General features: G+C 43.3%; 1 protein-coding gene across 2 annotated transcripts in view; it reads left to right on the top strand.

The window, feature by feature from the left end:
• LOC147107057 (leucine-rich repeat-containing protein 4C-like) overlaps positions 1 to 26,491 on the top strand; it is a 1,510,012-nt gene that overhangs the window by 998,104 nt on the left and 485,417 nt on the right. For both annotated transcript variants that reach the window (XM_086008085.1, XM_086008083.1), the window contains one exon: positions 24,968 to 25,030. The gene's annotated coding sequence lies outside the window, so the exon portion shown is untranslated. The remainder of the gene's footprint in view (positions 1 to 24,967; positions 25,031 to 26,491) is intronic.

Below are 26,491 nucleotides of genomic sequence, written 5' to 3'. Positions count from 1 at the left end.
CGCAAAGGAGGACCAAGAATTGATAAAAAAAAACAGAAAATAGAATATGAGAGTAAATTAGCGAGAGACATAAAAACAGATTGTAAAAGCTTCTATCGGTATGTAAAAAGGAAAAGATTAGCAAAAGTAAATGTGGGTCCCTTAAAGGCTGAGACAGGAGAAATTATAATGGGGAATAAGGAAATGGCAGAGAAAGCAGTCTGTCCTACAGGTGGTGGCAGCTGCAGTGGAGAAGTGCCAGTGGTGGCATCAGGGATGCTGTTATCCTGAGAGCGGACAGCAGTTCCCTGGTCGGCCGACACACTGGCACTCTGATGGGGCAGCACCGCAGCATGCGCAGCAATCAGCTGGTGCACAGATTGCTGGCCTGCTGCACAGCGAGGGCCCCGGGGAATCCTGCCCGATCCAGCGAGGGTGGCAGCAGTCAGTGCTCACGTGGCCTCAATCTGCATCTGCATGAGACCAGCCACTGCATGGCAGCACTCAGTACTTGCATGGCAGGTGCCAATGCTTCGCCGAAGTCCTGGAGAATCCTTGCCAGCGCTGCGCTCTCTCCCTGGCCCTCTCCATATTGATGCAGTTGTCGACGCCACAGGTAGGTTACCGTCGAGTTTGAGGCCTACAAGGCGCAGGGTGCAGCTGGAGATGATAATCGATCCACCCCTTTAAGAGCTGGCCGGTGCCAGCTTGTCTGGCTGAAATCGATAATTGATAGCACCTGCGCTGCGCCCGCCCGCGGAGAAATTGCGTTGTGCCGCCGGGTTAGCGCCTTAAGACTATCGTGCAGCGCCTGATTTAGCGTCGCAATCACCTTCAGGGGCACAGCTACCCAATATCGCTCGAGGTGGCGATAAATTGCGCCTGGCGCTAAACTTTGCGCACCGCCAATACTAGCGCCCCAAACGGGGCGATACCGAATTTATCCCCCGAGGTGTCTATAGAGATAGTGGATGCATTGGTTGTCATCTTCCAAAATTCCATAGATTCTGGAATGGTTCCCACAGATTGGAAGGTAGCAAATGTAACCCCACTATTTAAGAAAGGTGGGAGAGAGAAAACGGGAAACTATAGACCAGTTAGCCTGATATCAATAGTAGGGAAAATGCTAGAATCTATTATTAAGGACGTAGTGATAGGCCACTTAGAAAGTAAAAATAGGATTGGGCAGAGTCACCACGGATTTATGAAAGGGAAATCGTGTTTGACAAATCTATTAGAGTTTTTTGAGGTTGTAACTAGCAGGATAGATAAGGGGGAACAGTGGATGTGATTTATTTGGATTTTCAGAAGGCATTCGATAAGGTGCCACACGAGGTTATTAAACAAAATTAGGGCTCATGGGATTGGGGGTAATATACTAGCATGGATTGAGGATTAGTTAACGGACAGAAAACAGAGAGTAGGAATAAACGTGTCATTTTCAGACTGGCAGGCTGTAACAGGATCCACAAGGATCAGTGCTTGGGCCCCAGCTATTCACAATCTATATCAATGATTTGGGTGAGGGGACCAAATGTAATATATCCAAGTTTGCTGATGATATAAAGCTGGGTGGTAATGTAAGTTCTGAGGAGGATGCAAAGAGGCTGCAAGGGGATATAGACAGGCTAATCGACCGGGCAAGAACATGGCAAATGGAATATAATGTGGAGAAATGTGACGTTATCCACTTTGGTAGGAAAATTAGAAAAGCAGAGTATTTTTTAAATGGTGAGAGATTGGGAAATATTGGTGTTCAAATGGACCTGGGTGTCCTTGTACACAAATTGCTGAAAGTTAACATGCAGGTACAGCAAGCAATTAGGAAAGCAAATGGTATGTTGGCCTTTATTACAAGAGGATTTGAGTATAAGAGTAAAGACATCTTACTGCAATTATATAGGGCCCTGGTGAAACCACACCTGAAGTATTGTGTACAGTTTTGGTCTCCTTACCTAAGGACGGATATACTTGCCATAGAAGGAGTGCAATGAAGGTTCACCAGACTGATGCCTGGGATGGGGGGATTGTCCTATGAGGAGAGATTGAGTAGACTAGGCCTATATTCTCTGGAGTTTAAAAGAATGAAAGCTGATCACATTGAAACATACAAAATTCTTACAGGGCTTGACAGGGTAGATGCAGGGAGGATGTTTCCCCTGGCTGGGGAGTCCAGAACCAGGGGTTCAAGCCTGCTCCACCATTCAATAAGATCATGGCTGATCTGATCTTGGCCTCAACTCCACTTTCCATGCCCGCTCCCCATAACCCTTGACTCCTTTCCCATTCAAAAATCTGTCTATCTCCACCTTAAATATATTCAATGACCCAGCCTCTATGCTACCATACCCCGCGGTGAAAGCCACAACTTTGTGTAATCAAAGTAACGACAGAGAATTGAACAGTCTATTATTATTAAATGACTCACTTTATAGAGAACATATATTTTCAGCAACCTGATCATGTTGGCCAGTTTAGTGTACAGTTTTAAATGGTGTGATCTAATATTCGGAGAATTGGATGGTAAAATGTGATTTAGCTGCTAGACCAAGAAGGCATCACTTTATCAGATTAATGGCAGCTTTATACAGATAAGATCACAGTCGTTGTACAAACTCAATCTTCAGTACCAATTTTATGCAATCGTACATATTTTTTAAATACGTAAATTAATGCAACCAAAAAGTTAAACATAGCAAAAATGATTCAGTTTAACATGGTTCTAAAATACTTGGGTAGCAGCTTTAATATTGACATACAAAATTGACGGGCAGGAAAAGACCAGCTGGTTCATCAAGCCTGCCCCCCACACTATGATGGTCTGACCATCATGGCTAAGCAGTTCTTCCCACCCACCCACCCCAGCAGCCATGTAATGTCCTGGGCGAGGTGAAAAACCCTGGGCCAGTAAGTGAAAAAATACTCTGGAAAATTCGTCTCATACCCACTCAGGCAATTGAAACCAGCCCTGGAGGTCACATGGACTAAGCGATTATCACAATTCACAATTCACAATTCAAATCGCTTTATTGGCATGATAAGTTACATCTTATGTTGCCAAAGCAGCAAAATACATTTATGGTTTAGCACATAAACGCAGTTCTATTCATACAGTGTGTAAACAGGTATATCCCTGAGTGTATAAATATACATTCGCATTGTTTATATATATTCTTTTCTTAGTTTACTGGTTGTCCCTCTGTTCATGGCAAGCTGTAACATAGTGTGCCGCCAGTGTTACACAGCTTCTCTCCTCTCCCAGTAGGAATGGGAGTTTTTGGTTGTCATTCAGATTTCTGAAATCAGGGCATATTTGTGAGAATTTTTGGTAGAAATTCTCCCTGATGCCCTGATATTTTCCGCAGGCTGTGAGGAAGTGCATCTCTGTCTCCACTACTCCCTGACTGCAGTGAGAGCATATCCTGTCTTCTCTTGGCAGCCTGGTCTGCCTGTGTCTGCCTTTTTCGATCGCTAGGCTATGTTCGCTAAGTCTGTACCTTGTCAAGGTTCTTCTCAGTTTGTTATCCTTTACCATGGTCAGGTAATCAGCTATGTTGTATTGTCTGTTTAGGGCCAAGTAGCAATTGAGTTTGCTTTGGGTTTTTGTTGTTTCTGCCCAATATGTCAGATATTTTTCCTTTTGCTTAGCGACGATTGTGTTGGGTCGAATTCTTTGTGTTACCCTGTCACTGTCCTGGGGCTGGTTATTGTTAGTATTGTTAGTAGTTACTTCACTGAGTCCCAGGACTAGTTGACTGAGGGTATTCTTCTTTATGGTCAGCTCTTGGCATTTCAGGGCGTCGTAGTGATAGCATTGGGGATTGCTCATTTGTAGGTGATTCCAAAATTTGGTGGCTCTTTTTTGGATAGTGATTATTAATGGATATTGGCCTAGTTCCGCCCTGCATGCATTGTTTACTGTTTTCCTTTGAGTCCGGAGGATACTTTTACAGAATTCTGCATGTAGGATCTCAATTGGGTGTTTGTCCCATTTTGCAAATTCTTGTTGAGTTAGCGGTCCCCATACCTCACTGCCATAGAGTGCTTTCTCTAAAGACACTTACCTGCTACAGGAAACATTTTTTTATCCGGCACCGACGGGACAGACGTGTTGCCGGTTCATCAAAAATTCCGGATCACCGAGCGCTATAGTAAAAGACTGGACCTGTGTGAGGAACAGCGAGCAGCGGCGGAGCTTAAAACCGGCGGCAGCAGCGAGGTGAGGCCCGACCAGAGCGGACCTGTGTGGGGAACAGCGAGCAGCGGCGGAGCTTAAAACTGGCAGCAGCAGCGCGGCGAGGCGCGACCAGAGCGGACCTGTGTGGGGAACAGCGAGCAGCAGTGGAGCTTAAAACCGGCGGCAGCAGTGAGGCGGGGCCCGACCAGAGCAGACCTGTGTGGGGAACAGCGAGCAGCGGCGGAGCTTAAAACCGGCGGCAGCAGCGAGGTGAGGCCCGACCAGAGCGGACCTGTGTGGGGAACAGCGAGCAGTGCGGAGCTTAAAACCGGCGGCATCAGCGAGGCGAGGCTTACCAATTCAACAGCGGGGGAGAGAGGTAAAAAGTAATCAAAGTGTGACGTCACCAGGAAGCAGGTAAGTGATTGGTTGGTGAGTATTTCTCTTTTTTAAACTTTAACTCTGGTTTACAGTTACTAAGGTCTCTCTGGTGTAGCAGGGACTGTTGGTAAACCAGTTAACTCTAGTGTAATTAGTGGGATTGATTGATTTAATTTAAATTCAATTAATTAAAGGGTAAGTCATGGCAGGACAGCCGGGTCACGTGATATGCTCCTCCTGCGATATGTGGGAACTCAGGGACACTTCCTGTGTCCCTGACAACTATGTGTGCAAGAAGTGCATCCATCTGCAGCTACTGACAGACCGCATTGCGGCACTGGAGCTGCGATTGGATGCATACTGGAGTGTTCACGTTGCTCAGGACATCGTGAATAGCACGTTTACGGAGTTAGACACACCGCAGGTAGAGGTTGGACAGGAAGAAAGGGAACGGGTGACCAAAAGGCAGAGTACTAGGCGCAGGCAGGTAGTGCAGGGGTCCCCTGTGGCCATCCCCTCGCCAACAGATACACCACTTTGGTATAGGCACCAACGATATAGGTAAAAAGCGGGATGAGGTCCTAAAAGCAGAATATAGGGAGTTAGGAGATAAATTTAAAAACAGGACCTCAAAGGTAGTCATCTCAGGATTGCTACCAGTGCCATGTGCTAGTCAGAGTAGAAATAGAAGGATACTTCAGATGAATACGTGGCTAGTGGAATGGTGCCAGGGGGAGGGATTCAAGTTCCTGGGACATTGGAACCGGTTCTGGGGGAGGTGGGACCAGTTCAAACCGGACGGTTTGCACCTGGGCAGGGCTGGAACTGATATCCTAGTGGGAGTGTATGCTAGTGCTGTGGGGGAGGGTTTAAACTAAAATGGCAGGGGGTTGGGAACCTGAGCAGGGAGACAGAGGAAAGGGAAACCAGGATAAAAGCAAAAGATAGGAAGGAGAAAAACAAAAGTGGCAGTCAGACAAATCAACGGTTTAAATCAAACATGGCCACAGTAAATAATAATTCTAATAGGTCTAAGAGCGTTAAAAAAACAAGCCTGAAGGTTTTGTGTCTTAATGCGAGGAGCATTTGTAATAAGGTGGATGAATTGGCTGCGCAAATAGAGATAAACGAATACGATTTGGTTGGGATTACAGAAACGTGGCTCAAGGATGGCCAAGACTGGGAACTCAACATCCAGGGGTATTCGATATTCAGGAAAGATAGGCTAAAAGGAAAGGGAGGTGGGGTAGCATTACTGGTTAAAGAAGGGATTAACACAATTGTAACGAAGGATATTAGCTCTGATGATGTGGTATCTGTATGGGTAGAATTGAGAAATACTAAGGGGAAAAAAACGTTAGTGGGAGTGGTATATAGACCTCCAAACAGTAAGGGGATGGCATTAAAAGGGAAATTAAAGAAGCGTGCAATAAGGGCACAGCAGTCATCATGGGTGACTTTAATCTGCACATAGATTGGGCCAACCAAATTAGTAACAATACTGTGGAGGAGGAATTCCTGGAGTGTTTACGGGATGGTTTCCTGGACCAACATGTCGAGGAACCAGCCAGAGATCAGGCCATCTTAGACTGGGTATTATGTAATGAGAGAGGATTAATTAGCAATCTTGTTGTACGAGGCCCCTTGGGTCAGAGTGATCATAATATGATCGAATTCTTCATTAAGATGGAGAATGAAGTAATTGATTCAGAGACTAGGGTCCTCAATTTAAATAAAGGAAACTACGATGGTCTGAGGAGTGAGTTGTGTAGGATTGATTGGGGAATGGCACTCAAAGGGTTGACGGTGGATAGGCAATGGCAAACATTCAAAGACTGAATGGATGAGCTACAGAATTTGTTCATCCCAGTTTGGCATAAAAATAAATCAAAATAGGTGACTCAACCGTGGCTAACAAGGGAAATTAGGGATAGCATAAGATCCAAGGAGAGGACATATAAATTGGCCAGAAAAAGCAATAATCCTGAGGATTGGGAACAGTTTAGGATTCAACAAAGGAGGACAAAGGGATTAATTAAGAAGGGGAAAATAGAATGTGAGAGTAAGCTTGCAAGGAACATAAAAACTGACTGTAAAAGCTTTTATAGATATGTGAAGAGAAAAAAATTGGTGAAGTCAAGCGTAGGTCCCTTGCAGTCAGAATCAGGGGAATTTATAATGGGGAACAAAGAAATGGCAGACCAACTAAATACATATTTTGGTTCTGTCTTCACAAATGAGGACACTAATAACCTCCCAGAGATGCTGGGGAACATAGGGTCTGATGAAAGGGTGGAACTGAAAAAAATCAGTATTTGTAGGGAAATGGTGTTAGGAAAATTGATGGGACTGAAGGCCGATAAATCCCCAGGGCCTGATAATCTACATCCCAGGGTACTTAAGGAAGTGGCCCTAGAAATAGTAGATGCATTGCTGGTCATCTTGCAGAACTCAATAGACTCTGGAACAGTACCCATGGATTGGAGGGTAGCTAATGTTACCCCACTATTCAAAAAAGGTGGTAGAGAAAAAGCAGGGAATTATAGACCGGTAAGCCTGACATCGGTAGTGGGGAAAATGCTAGAGTCCATTATAAAAGATGTAATAGCAGAGCACTTGGAAAGCAGTGACAGGATTGGACAAATTCAACATGGATTTACAAAAGGTAAATCATGCTTGACTAATCTACTAGAAGTTTTTGAGGATGTAACTCGTAAAATAGATAAGGGAGAACCAGTGGATGTGGTGTATTTGGACTTTCAGAAGGCTTTCGATAAGGTCCCACATAAGAGATTAGCGTGCAAAATTAAGGCACTTGGGATTGGGGGCAAGGTATTGACTTGGATAGAGAACTGGTTGGTGGACAGAAAGCAAAGAGTTGGAATAAACGGGTCGTTTTCCGAGTGGCAGGCAGTGACTACGGGGGTACCGCAAGGATCGGTCCTAGGACCCCAGCTGTTCACAGTATATGTTAATGATCTGGACGAGGGAATTGGATGTAATATCTCCAAATTTGCAGACGACACAAAGCTGGGTAGGAGGGTATGCTGTGAGGAGGATGTCATGAAACTCCAGTACGATTTGGACAGGTTGGGTGATTGGGCAGAAACATGGCAAATGCACTATAATGTGGATAAATGTGAGGTTATCCACTTTGGTGGCAAAAACAGGAAGGCAGATTATTATTTGAATGGCAATAGATTGGGAGAAGGGGAAGTGCAAAGAAACCTGGGTGTTCTTGTGCACCAGTCGCTGAAGGTAAGCATGCAGGTTCAGCAGGCAGTTAAGAAGGCAAATGTTATGTTGGCCTTCGTAGCAAGAGGGTTCGAGTACAGGAACAAGGATGCCTTGCTACAGTTGTACAGGGCCTTGGTGAGACCGCACCTTGAGTATTGTGTGCAGTTTTGGTCGCCTTACCTGAGGAAAGACGTTCTTGCCATGGAAGGAGTGCAGCAAAGATTCACCAGGCTGATACCTGGGATGGCAGGAATGACGTATGAGGAGAGATTGTGTCGATTGGGCTTATACTCACTGGAGTTTAGAAGATTGAGAGGGGATCTCATCGAAACCTATAAAATTCTGTCAGGCCTGGACAGACTAGATGCAGGAAGGATGTTTCTGATGGCTGGGGAGTCCAGAACCAGGGGTCATAGTCTAAGGATAAGGGGTAAGCCATTTAGGACTGAAATTAGGAGGAATTTCTTCACCCAGAGAGTGGTGAACCTGTGGAATTCTCTGCCACAGAGGGCGGTGGAGGCCAGTTCATTAAATATATTCAAGAAAGAGTTGGATATATTTCTTAAGGCAAAAGGGATATGGGGAGAAGGCAGGGACACGGTACTGAATTTGGATGATCAGCCATGATCTCATTGAATGGCGGAGCAGGCTCGAAGGGCCGAATGGCCTACTCCTGCTCCTATCTTCTATGTTTCTATGATACGAGAGCTGAGAGCTCCATATAAAGCAACAAACCCTGTTGCTTAGCAACAGGTTCAGAACAATGGCTACAAGTTACAAGCGTCTCTGTAGCTTAGCAACAGTTGCAGTCATACCCTTGCACAGCAACAGATGGAGGAAGGCAAGTAATATGAAGTATGAACCTACTACTCCTGAATTTTGCCGGTTAACCGAGATTTCCAGTTATTTAGGTGCTGGTAAATCGAAAGTTTCCTGTGTATAATGTGATCCCTGCCTCAGTCAAGAACCTGTCCAGCTCCCTCTTGAAGGCATACAGAGAGTCAGCATCCACTGCACCAGCCAGCAATGTATTCCAGAGACTCTCAATTCTCTGGGAAAGAAGAACCACCTAACATCCCGCCTATTCCTACTCTTTTATATAGTTTAAACTCATGTTTCCTGATCCTCCCACATCTGTTAAACTGGAATAATCTAACAATAGCGATGCTATCCAGCCTTTAATTATTTTACAGACCTCTATCAGTTCTAAGTCTACACTGCCCTAAAGTAAATAGGCCAAGGTCCTTGAGCCTATCTGAGTAGCTGAGATTCTTTAAGCTAGGAATCATTTTGTAACTCTCCTCTGGCCGTTTGCTTGGCCACTATATCACCCACCATGTGGGGCGAGCCAAACAGGGCACAGTACTCTAGATGGTCTGACCAGCGACCTGTAGTGTCAAAATAGTGTCATTTGATTTATACTGAATGGTTTCTATTAATACAACCCAATAGATCTCATCGAAACCTATAAAATTCTGTCAGGTCTGGACAGACTAGATGCAGGAAGGATGTTTCGGATGGCCGGGGAGTCCAGAACCAGGGGTCATAGTCTAAAGATAAGGGGTAAGCCATTTAGGACTGAAATTACGAATTTCTTCACCCAGAGAGTGGTGAACCTGTAGAATTCTCTGCCACAGAGGGCGGTGGAGGCCAGTTCATTAAATATATTCAAGAAAGAGTTAGATATATTTCTTGAGGCTAAAGGGATCAAGGGATATGGGGAGAAGGCAGGGACAGGGTACTGAATTGAATGATCAGCCATGATCTCATTGAATGGCGGAGCAGGCTCGAATGGCCTACTCCTGCTCCTATCTTCTATGTTTCTGTACCTTTTTAGCTTTAGCTAGTTTCTCTACATTGGTCATGAACCTTTAGTGATCTTTGTACAAAAACACCAAGATCTTTTTCTCTCTCAACCTCTTTCAGTATTGTTCCCTGTAAATGATACATGTATTCTGTGTTGGCCCTACCAACATGCATGGCTCTACATTTATCTAAATTAAAAGCCATTTGCTATTGTGTGGCCCACTTCCCTAGCACATCTAAATCTTTTTGGATTTGATTGCAACCCTATTAACCCTTGCACAGATTTTGGTGTCATCTGCAAACTTATTTGCCGTACTCCCAACACCACTGTCCAGGTCATTAATAAAGACCATAAAGATTAGCAGGCCTAGGACTTTAAAAAAAAATTATTTATGGGATGTGGGCATTGCTGGCAAGGCCAGCATTTATTGCCCCATCCCTAATTGCCCTTGAGAAGGTATTTGTGAGCCGTGTGGTGAAGGTGCTCCCACAGTGCTGTTAGGTAGGGAGTTCCAGGATTTTGACCCAGCGACGATGAAGGATCGGTGATATACTTCTAAGTCAGGATGGTGTGTGACTTGGAGGGGAACTTGGAGGTGGTGGTGTTCCCATGTGCCTGCTGCCCTTGTCCTTCTAGGCGGAAGAGGTCGTGGGTTTGAGAGGTGCTGCCGAAGAAGCCTTGGCGAGTTGCTGCAGTGCATCTTGTAGATGGTACACACTGCAGCCACGGTACGCCGGTGGTGGAGGGAGTGAATGTTTAAGGTGGTGGATGGGGTGCCAATCAAGCAGGCTGCTTTGTCCTGGATGGTGTCGAGCTTCTTGAGTGTTGTTGGAGCTGCACTCATCCAGGCAAATGGAGAGTATTCCATCACACTCCTTACTTGTGCCTTGTAGATGGTGGAAAGGCTTTGGGGAGTCAGGAGGTGAGACACTCACCACAGAATACCTAGCCTCTGACCTGCTCTTGTTGCCACAGTATTTATGTGGCTGGTCTAGTTAAGTTTCTGGTCAATGGTGACCCCCAGGCTGTTGATGGTGGGGGATTCGGCGATGGTAATGCTGTTGAATGTCAAGGGGCGGTGGTTAGACTCTCGCTTGTTGGAGATAGTCATTGCCTGGCACTTCTGTGGCGCGAATATTACCTGCCACTTACCAGCCAAGCCTGAAGATCGTCCAAGTCTTGTTGCATGCAGGCCTGGAGTGCTTCATTATCTGAGGAGTTGTGAATGGCGCTGAACACTGTGCAGTCACCAGCGAACATCCCCATTTCCGACCCTATCTTGGAGGGAAGGTGATTGATGAAGCAGCTGAAGATGGTTGGGCCTAGGACACTGCCCTGAGGAACTCCTGCAGCGATGTCCTGGGGCTGTGATGATTGACCTTTAACCACCACAACCATCTTTCTTTGTGCTAGGTATGACTCTAGCCAGTGGAGAGTTTCCCCCCGATTCCCATTGACTTCAGCCATTGACTGATCCCTAGGGGGACACCACTAGTAACATGTAGTTGAACCACACCAGGTAGCCACAACTTTTGACTCCAGGATTGGAACCCATTCCTGATCCAGTGTTTCAAATTTCTACTGATACCACAAGTTTTATATTGGGAAGTAACCTCGTGTTAGGTAACTTATCAAGGACTTTCTGATTTCCCTTATCCACTAACCCTAGTGACTTCCTCAAAAAAGTCTATCAAATTTGTTAGACATGACCTATTTTTTTCAGAAGCCATTTTGTGAATTTCTAATGGTCCCTTCCCTTTCCCAATGACCATAAAGGACATATCTTACAATTTCTTATAGCACCTTCCCAATAATGGATTACAGGCTGATAGGTCTGCAGTTCCCTGGCTCCGATTAGAAAATTGGAACTACATGAGCTAGCTTCCAGTTTAAGGGAACTATCTCTGACTCTATTGCACTATTGAAGATACAGGCAAGGGGCTCACAGAGCCCCTGAGCCATCTCTTCCATCACCCTTGGATGAATATTATTTGGACCTGGAGCCCTATCAATTTTGAGCTTTCCTAATCTATGCAAAATGACATTACTCTCTAATTTAGTATTAATAATGCAGTTGAACTCTGAGCACATCATCTGGAACATAAGCATCATCTACAGGAATATAGACTGATGCAAAATAGTCATTTAGCAGCTCTGCCATAAACTGAGAATCAGTTTGAATCTGCCCTACGGTATCATTTAGTGGCCCTATACAGTCATTAAGGGTCTTCTGACTTCTGACATTGCTGAAAAAGCTTTTGCTATTCCTGCCACAATTATACACCATCTTCTTTTCCAGAGATCTCTTGGATAATCTTACGGCTGTTTTGTCTCCCTTAATTGCGTGCGTTTCCCTGTTCTCCTGTGAGTTAAATTCCTTAAGTGTGTAGAATGCTTTCTGTTTCAATCGAATTTGCCTCTGTACATTCCTCGTCAACCACAATGGTTTTGTTTTACCATGTGCCCTTCTTTTAATCATTGGGACATGCATAGCTACATTCTGTTTGAGAATGGTTTTAATTAGAACCCACTTGTCCTCAGCACTTGATTATATGTGAATCTGTATTAAAATAAAAAGATGTGTTAGAGGTACAGGGTATGTGTATGAACACAGATCAGCAGGAGTTCCTGACATTACATGGTAACCATATTAGACACTATATAAGGGAGATATATCCAGCAGAATTGATCACATTTTCAAGCAGTTTCAAGCCTATTTATATTTTTCCTATTAATTTTGTGAGTTTAAAGAGGACATGGAATCTATTTATAACTTTAAGTCTGTCAGCATTGGAGTCATATGCTGGGATCCCAGGTATTTGGGTTCCAACCTTTCGCCCAACTTGCTGTCTCTAAGGAGGAAGTTCCATTAATAATGCCAGGGCTACCAGATGAGGTATTGCCCACTTTTCAAAGCTGAACAGTCACAAGTTATAAATATAGGGGCTGATAATATGATGGTGAATGCCCAATGTACTGAAGCCCATCAGGTGCCTGATCCCCCCCCTATTCCTCGGAGACTTGGGCTTAAAATGTGCCTCAGTTGCCCAACATGACCCAATGCAGGCACAGAATGTAAAGTGGGCTGGGAGCCTATGCCAAGCTAAGCTCATTTAGACCCCAATTTTCATTTCAATTAGGAGGCCACCCCATAATGCAGCTGGAGCATCTGAGCAATGATCTAGCCACACGGCGTCCATTTGGAACATAGGCACATTGGAATTGATGGAGGGAAAAAAAACAAGGTCCATCTAGTTCACTTTTACCATCCTGGCAGTCACTGCTACAACAATAATGGAGTTGGTGACTAATCATAGCAACCAATCTTTATCAATTAGTCTACAACAGACTGAGGTGAAGAAAACCCGGCAGTGGTGAAAGCTTTGGGAACCATAGGTTCAAAGTCACCTGTTTCTCACAGACATATGACACTTACTGTATTTTATGGCTCGGATTACTCATATACTGAAAGAAATCTATCTAATTTTTATTTGAATGAATCAATACTTTCCGCTTCCACGACCTCCTTAGGGACGCTGTTCCACTCGCTCAGCGAAATAATGTTTCCATAGATTAGTTTTGAATTTAACCTTCTTCAAGCGCAGGTCATGTCTTCTGGTTCTATTGTTCAGCTTATCATTATCTACATTATTTAATCTCTTAAATTTTTTTTAAATACAGCAATCAGCAAGAACCTTCTCTTCTGCAGTGGTAACAATTCCCAGCCTATGTGATTGCTTCTCATAATCCAGTCCCTCCATCCCCTCAAGCACCCTGATTGTCCTCTTCTGTATCCTCTTGATTGTTGCAATATCCTTTTTGTACTGTAGCGACCAAAACTGTACACAGTACTCCAAGTGCGGTTGCACCAGTGTTTTATAAAGTGGCAGGATTACCTCACCATTATGGCTCAATATTGACCTTTTAATACATCTCAACAACTGATGTAAATGGGTGCTGAAAGGGTTGCTTTATTGTATGAGAAAAAACTCCTGGCCACCACTGCTCAGTGCCTTTCCCCTGTGACATCCCTTCCTCTAGCGTCCTGTGCTCCACGGCTCTCCCCACTGAACTGAAATGTCAACAGGCAGTCGACTGCACTTTACTGGCTGTTGGCTCCTGATTTTTGGCCCTGGCATCATGACTGATGTACTCGGAGCACGAGGAAGATATGCAATTAGCTGGCCTCATTATCCAGCAAGATTAGCTGTTTTATGCACAGGCAGCACAATGCTGGTGCTACGCCTGGCTCTTTACCAGCCCTAAAGTTATTTTAGTATGCTCACTGATATTCTTACTGTAATTACAATTAATGCAAGTATACCATGCAAGAAATTTTGGAACCGAGTCCATCAATGTGGCTTTGGAAATTCTTTGTATCCAACTTTTCACTTGAAATATGAACATATAAAAATGATGGACAGGAAAAGACCAACTGGTCCATCTAGCCTTATGCGTCACGATGCAGACACGCCCTACCTAGTAGACACTGCTTACTGTGTTACCCTCATCCACTAACTTGGTGACTTCTCAAAAAACTCAATCAAATTTGTAATACACAACCTTTTTTTCCAGACCAAAAGCAAAATACTGAAGATGCTGGAAATCTGAAATAAAAACAGAAAATGCTGGAAATACTCAGCAGGTTATACAGCATTTGTGGAGAGAGAATCCGAGTTAACGTTTCAGGTCGATGACCTTTCCCCATCTCTCATTTTTTCCCTCTTACATTCTCCTTGCCCCTTCTCTCATATTATCTTTCTTTATATTTTCTCTCTCCCATATTTTCTGTCGCAAATTCTCTCCTCCTTTGTTGTGTTCTCATCCGCCCTCTTTCATATCTTTTTCCCCTCTTTCAGGTCTCTTTCCCCCTCTCGCTTACATTTTCTCCATTTCAAATGGTCTTCTCTATCCCATCATACATTCTCTCCCTCTCATTTACATTGTTTCCCCTCTCACATTCTCTGTCCTTCATTCTCTGTCCCTCATTCTCTCTCACACATATATTCTCTTACCTATGTTTTCTTTGGTGCACATTCTCACTGTTGCTCTTATCAGTTCTCATTCCCTCTCTGACAATACCTTTCTTTGTCTCTTTTTCACATTCTCTTTCTTTCTCTCATTCCCTCCCTCTCTTCCTCTGATTCTTTTTCTTTCTCTCGCTTTCTCTCATATTCCCTTTCTATCTCTCACAATATATATATCATAATAACTCTCTCATTACCTCTCAGCATACTTCCCTCATTCGCTTTTCCCTTCCCCCATCACACTGTCTTGCTCTGATTTCTTGCCTTTTCTCTCTCTATCTCTCTCACACACAAACCGTTGCTGGCAGCAGATCTTTGTCTTGTAAGTCACAGCAACAGCTCCATTCCAAATAATAACGTATGACTTGTTTTCTGCTCCGGAAGCTAATAACAGAAAGTTTGCGCTCGCAGTAGTGGCAGTGTTGCTCCCTATTTGTATTTTGCCGAGCTCTGGACTGGTTTATTGCTTAAGAGCCAAGTGTGCGTGACAGCCATTCCCATCTCCCCTCTGCTATTGGGCTATATTTTTACATCTTTGTGTCACTAAGATTCCAGGAATCAGAAAACAAAAACAAAATATACCCTCCATCTCCTTCTTCTTTTAAAAAAAAATACTATATGGCAGCTAACACTGTAAAACACAGGGCTACGCTTCAAGTACATGTGACACTGATTGTCCATTCCTATCGTCAACCCTGTCAGAGCACTTTGGGAAATTGCTTCCTCTTTTGGTGGGACATCAACGGCCAGATCAGTCCCATCCTACAAAGTGTTCCTGTGGTCAGTCGTTACAGAGCATTCTTGATGGCAACTATAGAGACCTGAAGGGGAACAGTATAAAGGAAGAGCACAACAGATTTGCTATTCAAAGTTTCAAAAAGGTCCAATTCTAACTTAAAAAGGCTACATTTCAGCAGTCTAAGTAACATGCAAAACCTTCTGCCCAGTAATATTTTATACGATAATGATGGGCAGGAAAAGACCATGGGGGAAAAATTGGCTCACGCCCCCTTTGGGGTGGCAACTTTGCCGGGGTGCTACTTTTAGCACCCTGAGAAAGTTAGCACCCCTGCACCCAAAATTGAATGGTAGCACCCCAAGCAGGAGGCGGGGTGCTACTGGAAGCACTCCCCCTCCCTCTTGGGGCACTCCCATTAAATATTGTGGCGCTACGTGCAGCAGCGTCATGCACATCGGCACATAGCGCCGCAGCACTGCACGGCTCCCTCCCCTGATTAAAGGGGAGGAGCCTAGCACTGGACCACCGGGCAGCGGGGTGCCAGCAAAAGAGCCCGGCACTCAAGAGGAGTGCCGGTCTGATGGAGGAGCAGGAGGAGGTGAGAGGAGTCAGGTGCTGGCAGGCGGCCCAAAAAAAATGGCCACCCGGCATCTGCCCTTTAATTTACATCGCCCCAGCCGCAAAAATGCTCCCTGACCCTGTCGGACATAGCGTCCAGTGGTAGATCAGGGGTCGCGAGCCAAGTTTGTGATAAAATCTGGAAAATTCCTCTCTTTAAATGATCAGAACTAGTCCAGGAGACCATGCTTACATTACTTGGTATTTCACCTACCTTTTATAAGCTGTGATCCCACCCCAGCCAGGGACTGGTTCAGTTCAGTTTTGAAGGCAGCAGAGTGTCAGCGGTCACCGCACAATCCGGCAACTTGTTCCATAGGTCTACTATCTCCTGGGAAAAGAAGAGCCGCCCAACATCTAACCCTGTCCTTGTGTAACTTGGTCCCCTGGTCTTCCCCAATCCATCAGTAAGAATACAATTATTTTATATGTCTCGATCAAATCGCCCCAAAGCCTACACATCTCTAAAGTGAATAGACCCAGTTTTTTTAAGTCTTTCCGAGTAGTTAAGGTTTATTAAGCTGGGAATCATTCTTGTGGCCATTCTCTGAACCTTTTCCAAAGCCTCTATATCACCCACAATATGAGGGGACTAAAACTGAATGTAGTATTCTAAACATGGTCTAACCAAGGTCTTGTACAAGGACAAAATGCTTACAGAGAAAGTACCACATAATAGACTTGTAAGCAGAATTAAAGCGCATGAGATTAAAGGGATAGTGGCAGCGTGGATACAAAATTGGCTAAGGGACAGAAAGCAGAGAGTAGTGCTGAGCAGTTGTTTTTCAGACTAGAGGGAACTATACAGTGGTGTTGCCCAGAGGTCAGTATTAGGACCACTGCTCTTTTGATATATATTAATGACCTGGACTTGGGTATGCAGGGCATAATTTCAAAGTTTGCAGATGACAAGAAACTTGGAAATGTAGTAAACAATGAGGATAGTAGCAGACTTCAGGAGGCTGGTGAAATGGACAGACACATGGCAGATGACATTTAACGCAGAGAAATGTAAAATTATATATTTTGGTTGGAAGAATGAGGAGAGGCAATATAAACTAAATAGTATTATTTTAAAGGGGGTACAGGAAGAGGGAGACGTGGGACTGTATGTGCACAAATCTTTGAAGGTGGTGGGAAAAGTTGAGAAGGCTGTTAAAAAAGCATGTGGGATCTTTGGCTTTATTAATAGAGGCATAGAGTACAAAAGCAAGGAAGTTATGCTAAACTGTTATAAAACACTGGTTAGGCCCCAGCTTAAGTATTGTTTTAAATTCTGGGCACCAAACTTCAGGAAGGATGTCAAAGCTTTAGAGCGGGTGCAGAAGAAATTTACTAGAATGGTTCCAGGGATGAGGGACTTCAGTTATGTGGAGAGACTGGAGAAGCTGGGGCTGTTCTCCTTAGAGCAGAGAAGGCTAAGAGGAGATTTGATAGAGGTGTTCACAATCATGAAGGGTTTAGATAGAGTAAATAAGGAGAAACTGTTTCCAGTTACAGAAGGGTCAGTAAGCAGAGGACACAGAGTTAAGGTGATTGGCAAAAGAACCAGAGGCGACATGAGGAAATCTTTAATTTACACAGCGAGTTACGATGATCTGGAATGCACTGCCTGAAAGATGGTGGAAGCAAATTCAATAGTAACTTTCAAAAGGGAATTGGATAAATAATTGAAGGGAAAAAATATTACAGGGCTAAGGGGAAAGAGCAGGGGAGTGGGACTAATTGGAAAACTCTTTCAAAGAGCCGGCACTGGCATGATGGGTCGATTGGTCTCCTTCTGTGCTGTTTTCTACATTCTGGGGCAGACAAATGAGCTCCATTCAAAAATTGGGTGTATGTTTCCATCACAAGATTGCCGTAGAAACCAATATAAATTTGGGGTAATTTCTGTGTAAATGAAATCCAGGATATTTTGGCTTATTGTCTTCATTATATATAAGACAATGGTGAGTACAGTTGAGCAGTTCTTATGTTTAGGAATTGCCCAAATTTAATTGTCACAGTGTATGACATAAGCAGAGCCCCCAAAATGTGAATTGTTCCTTATTGGAAAGTATAGGACTGTAAAAAGTCCATGCAATGCATCTGGCTGGTCCCAAAAACTAAAATCTCCCAAATGCACACTCCTTCCAATATTTACTTAATTTTCGATTGCATTTTTCCATATTATCTAGTGCCTTGGGCAGTCCATTCCTCATGTTCACCACCCTTTGCATAAAGTAGTTAAATTTAAACTGTCTGTGAACCTTCTCTCTTCCAGGTTTGAGTCCATGTCCCTGTGAGATTTGACAATCTGAAACATGACATTCAATTTATCTATTCTGTTATGAATCTTAAATACTTGAATAACATTTCCCCTGAGCCTTCTCTTCTCCAGAGTAAACACTTGCAGGCTGTTCAACTTTTCCTCAACAATTACACATTGACAGTTATTTCTTATTGTTTTTTGCCACATCTTCTCTCCTTGTTTCCTAAAGGCAGTGGGGCATATTGGGCCATGGTTCCGTGGGGCTTTGTCACCCTCTGGTACCTCACACCACATGTTCATTGTGCATGGCTGAGTTTAGACAATGTATGTTAGCAGGATCAAAAGCAAAAATTACCGGAAACACAAAGCAAGCCAGTTAGTCGTGGCTCAGTGGGCAGCACTCTCGCCTCTGAGTCAGAAAGTTGTGAGTTCAAGTCCCACTCCAGCACAAAACTCTAGGCTGACACTCCAGTGCCGTACTGCGGGAGTGCTGCACTGGCGGAGGTGCTGTCTTTTGGATGAGACATTAAACGTCTGCTCACTCAGGTGGACTTAAAAGATCCCATGGCACTATTTTGAAGACGAGCAGGGAAGTTATCCCCAGTGTCCTGGCCAATATTTATCCTCAATCAACATAACAAAAACATTATCACATTGCTGTTTGTGGGAGCTTGCTGTGTGCAAATTGGCTGACACGTTTCATACATTACAACAGTGCCTGCCCTTCAAAAGCACTTCATTAGCTGCAAAGCACTTTGGGATGTCCTAAAGTCATGCAAGTCTTCTGTGGAGAGAACAGATAATTTAATGTAACAGATATATACCTAAACTATTAGCTTCTCAGATGCTGAATGACCTGCTGTGTATTTCCAGCATTTTCTATTTTTGTTTCAAATTTCCAGCACCTGCAGTATTTTTCTTTTCATTTGGGGAAACCGGATATTCAACTGGGATGGTAGTGAGGAGGGGGCATTGCAACCAAATCTGACCCTTTCCTTACCTGACATTCATGTACATGTAAATCCTGCTAGAGCTACTGAATTGCCCAAAGAGTTGACTTTAAGGTTCTTATCCTCACATCACCAGCACTGGATGAGCAGAAATTTTCTCCAACTAAATATTGGGAAGACAGAAGCCATCGTTTTTCAATCCCCACCACAAAGTCAGTTCCCCAGCCACCGTCTCCATCCCTCTCCCTGGCAACTGTCTGAGGCTGTTCGCAACCTTGGTGTTGTGTTTGACCTCGATGAGCTTCCGACCACATATCTGCGCCATCACTGAGACTGCCTATTTCCACCTCCGTATCACCGGAATCTGCCCCTGCTTCAACTCGTGCTGCTGAAACCTTCATCCATGCCTTTGTTACCTCTAGACTTGGCTATTCCAATGTTCCCCTGGCCGACTTCCCCTCTTCTTCCCTCTATAAATTAAGGTCATCCTAAACTCTGCTGCCCAAATCCTAACTCGTACCAAGTCCCGTTCACCCATTACCCCTGTGCTCGCTGACCTACATTGCTTCCTGGTTAAGCAACGCCTCGATTTCTTAAAATTCTCATTTTTTTTCAAATTCCCCCATGGCCTCACCCCTCCCTATCTCTGTAACCTCCTCCAGCCCTATAGCCCTCTGAGATATCTGCGCTCCTCCAATTCTGGCCTCTTGAGCATCCCTGATTTTATTCGCTCCACCATTGGCAGCTGTGCTTTCAGCTGTCAAGGTCCTAAACGCGAATTCCCTCCCTAAACCTCTCCACCTCTCGACCACTCTTTGCTTCTTAATACCTACCTCCTCCTGCCCTAATATTTCCTCATGTGGCTCGGTGTCAAATTTTGTTTGATAAAGCTCCTGTGAAGCGCCTTGGGATGTTTTGCTACGTTAAAGGCGCTATATAAATGCAAGTTGTTGTTGTTGTAGGCCCTTCATGATCTCTTCCCCTCTCTACCTCCATAATTCCCTCTAGCTCTACATCCCTGTGCTTGCCTTCTGATTTTCTGAAATGACTTACATTTCATTTCCAAACCCCCTGCTTCACCAATGGTTACTGCTCCTTCACATCTATGCTTCTGCTCTTTGGAGTCTGCATGAGACAAGTGAAAACATAAGACATAGAAGGACAAATTTGCATTTTTGTAGTGCCTTATTATGCTGGTCAGAAATATTTTCAAAGTACTTCAATATACAACAAATTACTTTGAACTGCTGTTCTGTAGGCAAATGCTGCAGCCATTTTACAGCAAGACTGACAAACTGCAATAAGATAAATGACTAGTTAACGTATTTCTGGAGGTGCTGATTGATTGAAGAATGTTGACCAAGACTCGGAGAAAATGCCTATCTTTTCTTTGAATAGCACCCATCTGAATCTGTGATAAAATGAAAGGAAAGGAAAGGATTTGCATTTATATAGCACCTTCCACAACCTCATGATGTCCCAAAGCACTTTACAGCCAATAAAGTACTTTTTTGAAATGTAGCCGCTATTGTAGTGAAACACAGCAGCCAATTTGCACACAGCAAGGCCCCGCACACAGCAAGGCCCCACACACAGCAAGGCCCCACACACAGCACGGCCCCACACACAGCGAGGCCCCACACACAGCGAGGCCCCACACACAGCAAGGCCCCACACACAGCAAGGCCCCACACACAGCAATGAGATACATGATCAAATTATCTGTTTTTTTAGTGATGTTGGTTGAGGAATAAATATTGGCCAGCACATCAGAAGAACTCCCCTTCTGTTCCTCGAATAGTGTCAGACAGAGTCATCTGAAAGACAGCACCTGTGACAATGTAGCATTCCCTCAATGTTGCACTAAAGTGCCCGTCTGGATTATGTGTTCAAGTCTTGGATTGGTGCTCAAAACCGCAACCTCCTGATGCAGATCCATAATTGCTACCACTGAGCCAAGGCCAACATCTAATAGCCAGATAAGACCCCAGTTTAATACCTTATCCAAAGGCAGCCCCTCCAACAATGCAGGTCTGGCTTGGTACTGTATTGGAATACCTAAAATATGTGGGTTACAGGACTTAAAAAACCTATATCCATCTAATTCAAATGCAAGAGTGCTTCCAACTGAGCCGTACTAATGAAGATGATTGTAGCATTAGATCTGAAAGTAAAAGCTGACCCTTGCTGTAGTATTCAGAGTTCAACAAATATTATTTTAAATAAAGTCTTCCCATATCCCTTTTAATAAAAAATGAAATGCTCCTCCCTGATCATTTTCTCTGGCAGTAACTCCTGTTAAACAATTAATTGATTTTGTTTACCTAATTTCTGCTAACAAAATGCCTTAGCATTGCTCAAGGCTATTTTAATATAAATAATGATCCTGAGCAGCATTTATAGGATTTTAAATATGACAAATGTTTTGATGCATTGGTTTGCTTTTGATATTATTAAATACTTAATCAAAATTAAGCTGTGTTTGGCACTGCAGTGATAATACGCTTTATCCCCGTGTGTCATCTGGGAAATTATATCCCTATAAGCAACACATTTTAAACTCATTTTTTGCTGAATTCTGTGCTTCTTCGGGTAAGTAAGTAATATTAGTATTGGAATGTCCACTTCAAGATTACATATAGGATGAGGATTAGATTCAGAGTGAAACCAACTCTGCCTGAACAATGTGCTTTAACAAGAACCTCGCTGCTGTATGTGTGCAATTTTTTCCAGTCCCAGGTCAGTTGTCCTTGTGTCTTCTTTGAATGAGACTGCCAATTACTGACAACTAATGGATAGTGTTGAGGTATGGACTTACAACCACTCAGAACTAGACTGAGACTATCCACTTGCAGTCACTGAAGAGAGAAGAGCTGTCACTTGCTTGGTGATGTACTGGAGTGCCTAATTTATGTACTCAAATTCTGGAACCCACAGCCTTCTGACTCAGAGATAGGAGTGTTACCAAATGAGCCTAAGTAATAAAGACAATGGTGTTTTACGGCATCATTCAAATCCTGGTCCCAGAGATGAAAGGACAGTGCGCTAATCCATTGCATCATCCACACTGTGTATCTGTGTGTTTGTGTTCGTGTGTGTACGTCTACCTCTGGCATCAAATGTCTATGACCACTACCGATAGTCTTCTCACCTGTGCAATTCACTCATTCTGACACAAAGCCTTTATTTTATTACTTTATAATAACACCAATAGCTGTCACTAAATGAAACCAACTGAAGCTTATATAAATAGTATTTCACTCCTGACCAATTCTATGTATAATTAATGCACAAGATGCTTCCTAACCCCATTTATTCTGAAAAGTATATTTTAAACTGCCTGCCTTAGGCCAGATTATGTTCTGAAATCTTAATATATATGGCACCTGTGCCATCTCAGATGTGCAGCCAATTCAAGCAAATACTGATGACCACTTTTTTCACAAATTGAAATAAAAATAATCAATTCCTATAGAGAGATTAAAAAATCAATTTTAACCAATTTCCATGAATGAATTCCTGGATTTTCTTGGGTGGCGAATTGGTAAAAAAGCAATTTCCATACAAATTTGATGGGAAAACCCCAAAATTGCTCGTTATGTTCTCGTATTTCTTTCTGTGCCTACCTGGGCTTTTGGACTCCAATTTTTTAAACTAATTGAACCTTTTTTGCAATAAAATAAAACCGTAATATACCTGGGTGTTTAAATTGGCAATAAAAACTGACTTTAACAATGCTTAAATACCTGGGGGTAGAGTTTCCGCTTTGGGCTTAATCGGCTTAATCCGAGTGCAAATTGTGCTCAAAATCGTGCTAGTTTTCCAAAGTGAAGTTATGGTTCAAGTTTCCGCTCAAACTCATTTTGCACAATCACAGCACAATTGGGCAGCGATTAGCGGAAACTTGACATGCTGATTAATTCGGTCTGGGGGGCGTGGCATTCGTGTTGTGGGCGGGGCTGGCTTCCAGCACGATTTTTTTGAACCAGTGCAAAATATTGCGGAACCTTGCTTTGCACTGTGTAAAACTTCTGCATGAAATTCCTTGATCTTTTGCTCTGGTTTGGCCGATTTCAGGCAAATTGCGCTGTACTGGTCTTGCTAGATGTGCTCCTATCTAGTTATCCAGCCAGCTAAACACTCATTCAAATAATTCCTCGAGAAGCGGGTTTGCTGTTTTGAAGCTTTACTTGAACAAATTTGTGAAACTGTGAACAAAGACAAAGTATGTTTTGTACATAGAACTGAGTACTATACATTAGATGTTACATAAGATATAAACATGTTTATGACAATAGAATAGACTAATTGTATAACTAAATAGCACTGGAGCTAAACTTCGGTAACTAACAACTAATAACTTCTTACAGACAAAGTATTGTCAGAATACTACACTGACAAGGTTGTTCTCATGTTATTAAACAAAGATACTCACAGACATTGTGTCTTGCCTAGCGTATGAGAAGAGATGGAAGAGGATTGAGAATCCCTCATGTAGCTTTCTTCATAACTTTGCCAGGTTCTTCCTGGAATACTACTTCCGGGTCAAACAGGAACAAGGTCAAATAACCTATACACTAACACTGCTATACATTAACTACCACTAGAGGGTGCTATCTGCATGTAATAAGTCCAGAACATGCGCTAACCAGCACAACCTAGTGAAAACTCTACCCCCTGATATATATTATCTAATGCAGTGCATGTTCCAGGAATGCATGACAGATGTGCATGGAGCCAGCTATTAGTTTTAGACTTGTGGGAGAACGTGAGGCTGCGTCATCTGTAGTCATGCACATCTGTCATTTATTCCTGGACGATCTATTATTCAGGAAATAATGATAGATGTGCATTGCCAAAAATTGGCACAAGAACGTATACATAGCCAATCTACATCCAAATGTTCAATATGTAAAATCAGATCTGTCCAATAACAATCTAGCTTTCATCTGTAAAGTGCACTTTGGTTTTTGATGTTGGTAGCAGATCATTGAGGGCAATTGTTGACAGCTTTTAGTTGCACAACTATTCTTAAAGACTGAGCAGATTCTTGTGAGCTATAGCATATTCCACAGAAGAGGGAATATTTTAATCCAGTAGCTACACAACATGTCAAGTGAGTTACTTGTTGGGTCCCCCGTCTCACCTTATTTCCATTGTTTCCTTTAGGCCACTTCAAATTCAATTTGCCCTGACAACCATTTCTGGTAATAGCTTTTGTCAGCAAGGATGTCTGTCAGAAAAGCCCAAAGAAGTGTGCAGTTAATTAACTTAACACTGTAATCCGTGGGATAGCGGAGTCCAACCAGAAGGAGCACCTGCCTTGGGGACCTGGTCACAGATGTCAATAATTGGCCTGAAATAATGCCAGAATTGAACAGCGTTCGCAGATTGTCAGACTTTTCAATTACATCACTCCTTTTGGCACTTCAAGATACAGGAAAAGAAAGGAATGTACAAGTAGTACAACAATTTATTGACCATGATTCTGAGCTTCAGTATGTTTTTGCCAGATGCGGAGAGCACATAGTATGATCGTGTGTTGCATATAACTTTTTCCCCACTGATAACACCGATAATACATGGTCCTCTTTCATCAGTTGGAGCAAAGATCCATTCTGGTTGGATATCAAATGCACATGTAAAGAGAACCGACAACCTACAACGCGAGTGTGGAAGATTGTATTTTGACAGACTTATTGAAAATGAGATCTACGCGTGGGATTGCATAGTTTTAATAATACCAGATGGGAGAGGGGTTGAGAATCTTTTATTCATGTTTGTTTCATTTTTCTCTGCAGTTTATTATTCATCCAGAAGTCTACAACCTACAGAACTTGCCTAGCGAATTAGAGTTGAATGCGGTAAGTGAATCCTACTTGTTGAAATGTTGTATGGTTGTGATATCTTGGTTATGCATTTTTAATGTGTTGCCACTTGTAACCAGGATAAAAAGCCATGGTTAGGAAGTATGGCCTTGTGGGACGATGTACAGTGTATGGTGTGCTTTTCTATATCTGTGATAGTCATTGCCTCTCTGGCAAATTCACAACCCTATCTGTTGTTCTACTGCTTTGCATTATATTACCACAACAGAACGTAAGTGTAGTGGTGTTATGCACCTGTCCCCGGGTTCATTGTGGGCTTGGCAGAACCTGTTGTGCCAAAAATGAAGTGTTTGCTTATTTTTGATTTGCATTCTCGCAGACTGCTAGTGTTGAGGGTCTTGTAAATGTATCGGCAGCTAGATGGGTACAAGAGAATTGACAAAATAACTGTAAAGGCATCACTATTCATGCATTCCACTATGGCTTACATAAGAACATAAGAACATAAGAAATAGGAACAGGAGTAGGCCATTTGGTCCTTTGAGCCTACTCCGCCATTCAATGAGATCATGGATGATCTTCTGCCTCAACTCCATTTACCAGCCCTATCGCCATATCCCTTGATGCCCTTACTAGTCAGAAATCTATCAACTTCTGTTTTGAATATACCCAATGACTGAGCCTCCACAGACCTCTGGGGTAGAGAATTCCAAAGATTCACCACCCTCTGTGTGAAGAAATTTCTTCTCATCTCAGTCCTGAATGGCCTACCCTTTATCCTGAGGCTGTGGCCCCTGGTTCTAGACGCCCCAGCCAAGGGAAACATTCTCCCAGGATCCACCCTATCAAGCCCTGTATGCTTTAATGAGATCCCCTCTCATTCTTCTGAATTCAAGAGAATACAGGCCTAGTTTACTCAATCTCTTCTCATATGACAGTCCCGCCATCCCAGGAATCAACCTCGTGAACCTTTGTTGCACTCCCTCTATGGCAAGTATATCCTTCCTTAGGTAAGGAGACCAAAATTGTACACAGTACTCCAGGTGTGGTCTCACCAAGGCCCTATATAATTGGAGTAAGACTTCTTTACTACTGTACTCAAATCCACTTGTAATGAAGGCCAGCAAACCATTTGCATTCCTAATATCTTGCTGCACCTGCACATTCGCTTTCAGTGACTCATGTACAAGGACACCCAGGTCCCTTTGAGCATCTGCATTCCCCAATCTTTCACCATTTAGGAAATACTCTGCCTTTCTGTTTTTTCTTGCAAAGTGGATAACTTCACATTTATCCACATTATATTCCATCTGCCATGTTCTCGCCTACTCACTGAGCCTGTCGAGATCCCCTTGAAGCCTCTTCACATCCTCTTCACAACTGACACTGCCACGTAGCTTTGTATCATCAGCAAATTTGGAAATTTTACATTTAGTCCCCTCATCCAAATCATTGATATAAATTGTGAATAGCTGGAGCCCAAGCACCAATCCTTGC

The sequence above is a fragment of the Somniosus microcephalus genome, chromosome 15, assembly GCF_052327205.1.
Source record: "Somniosus microcephalus isolate GS21.2 chromosome 15, FLI_Smic_1.0, whole genome shotgun sequence".
In the NCBI taxonomy this organism is placed as follows: domain Eukaryota; kingdom Metazoa; phylum Chordata; class Chondrichthyes; order Squaliformes; family Somniosidae; genus Somniosus; species Somniosus microcephalus.
This window is presented reverse-complemented; position numbering and strand designations above follow the sequence as displayed.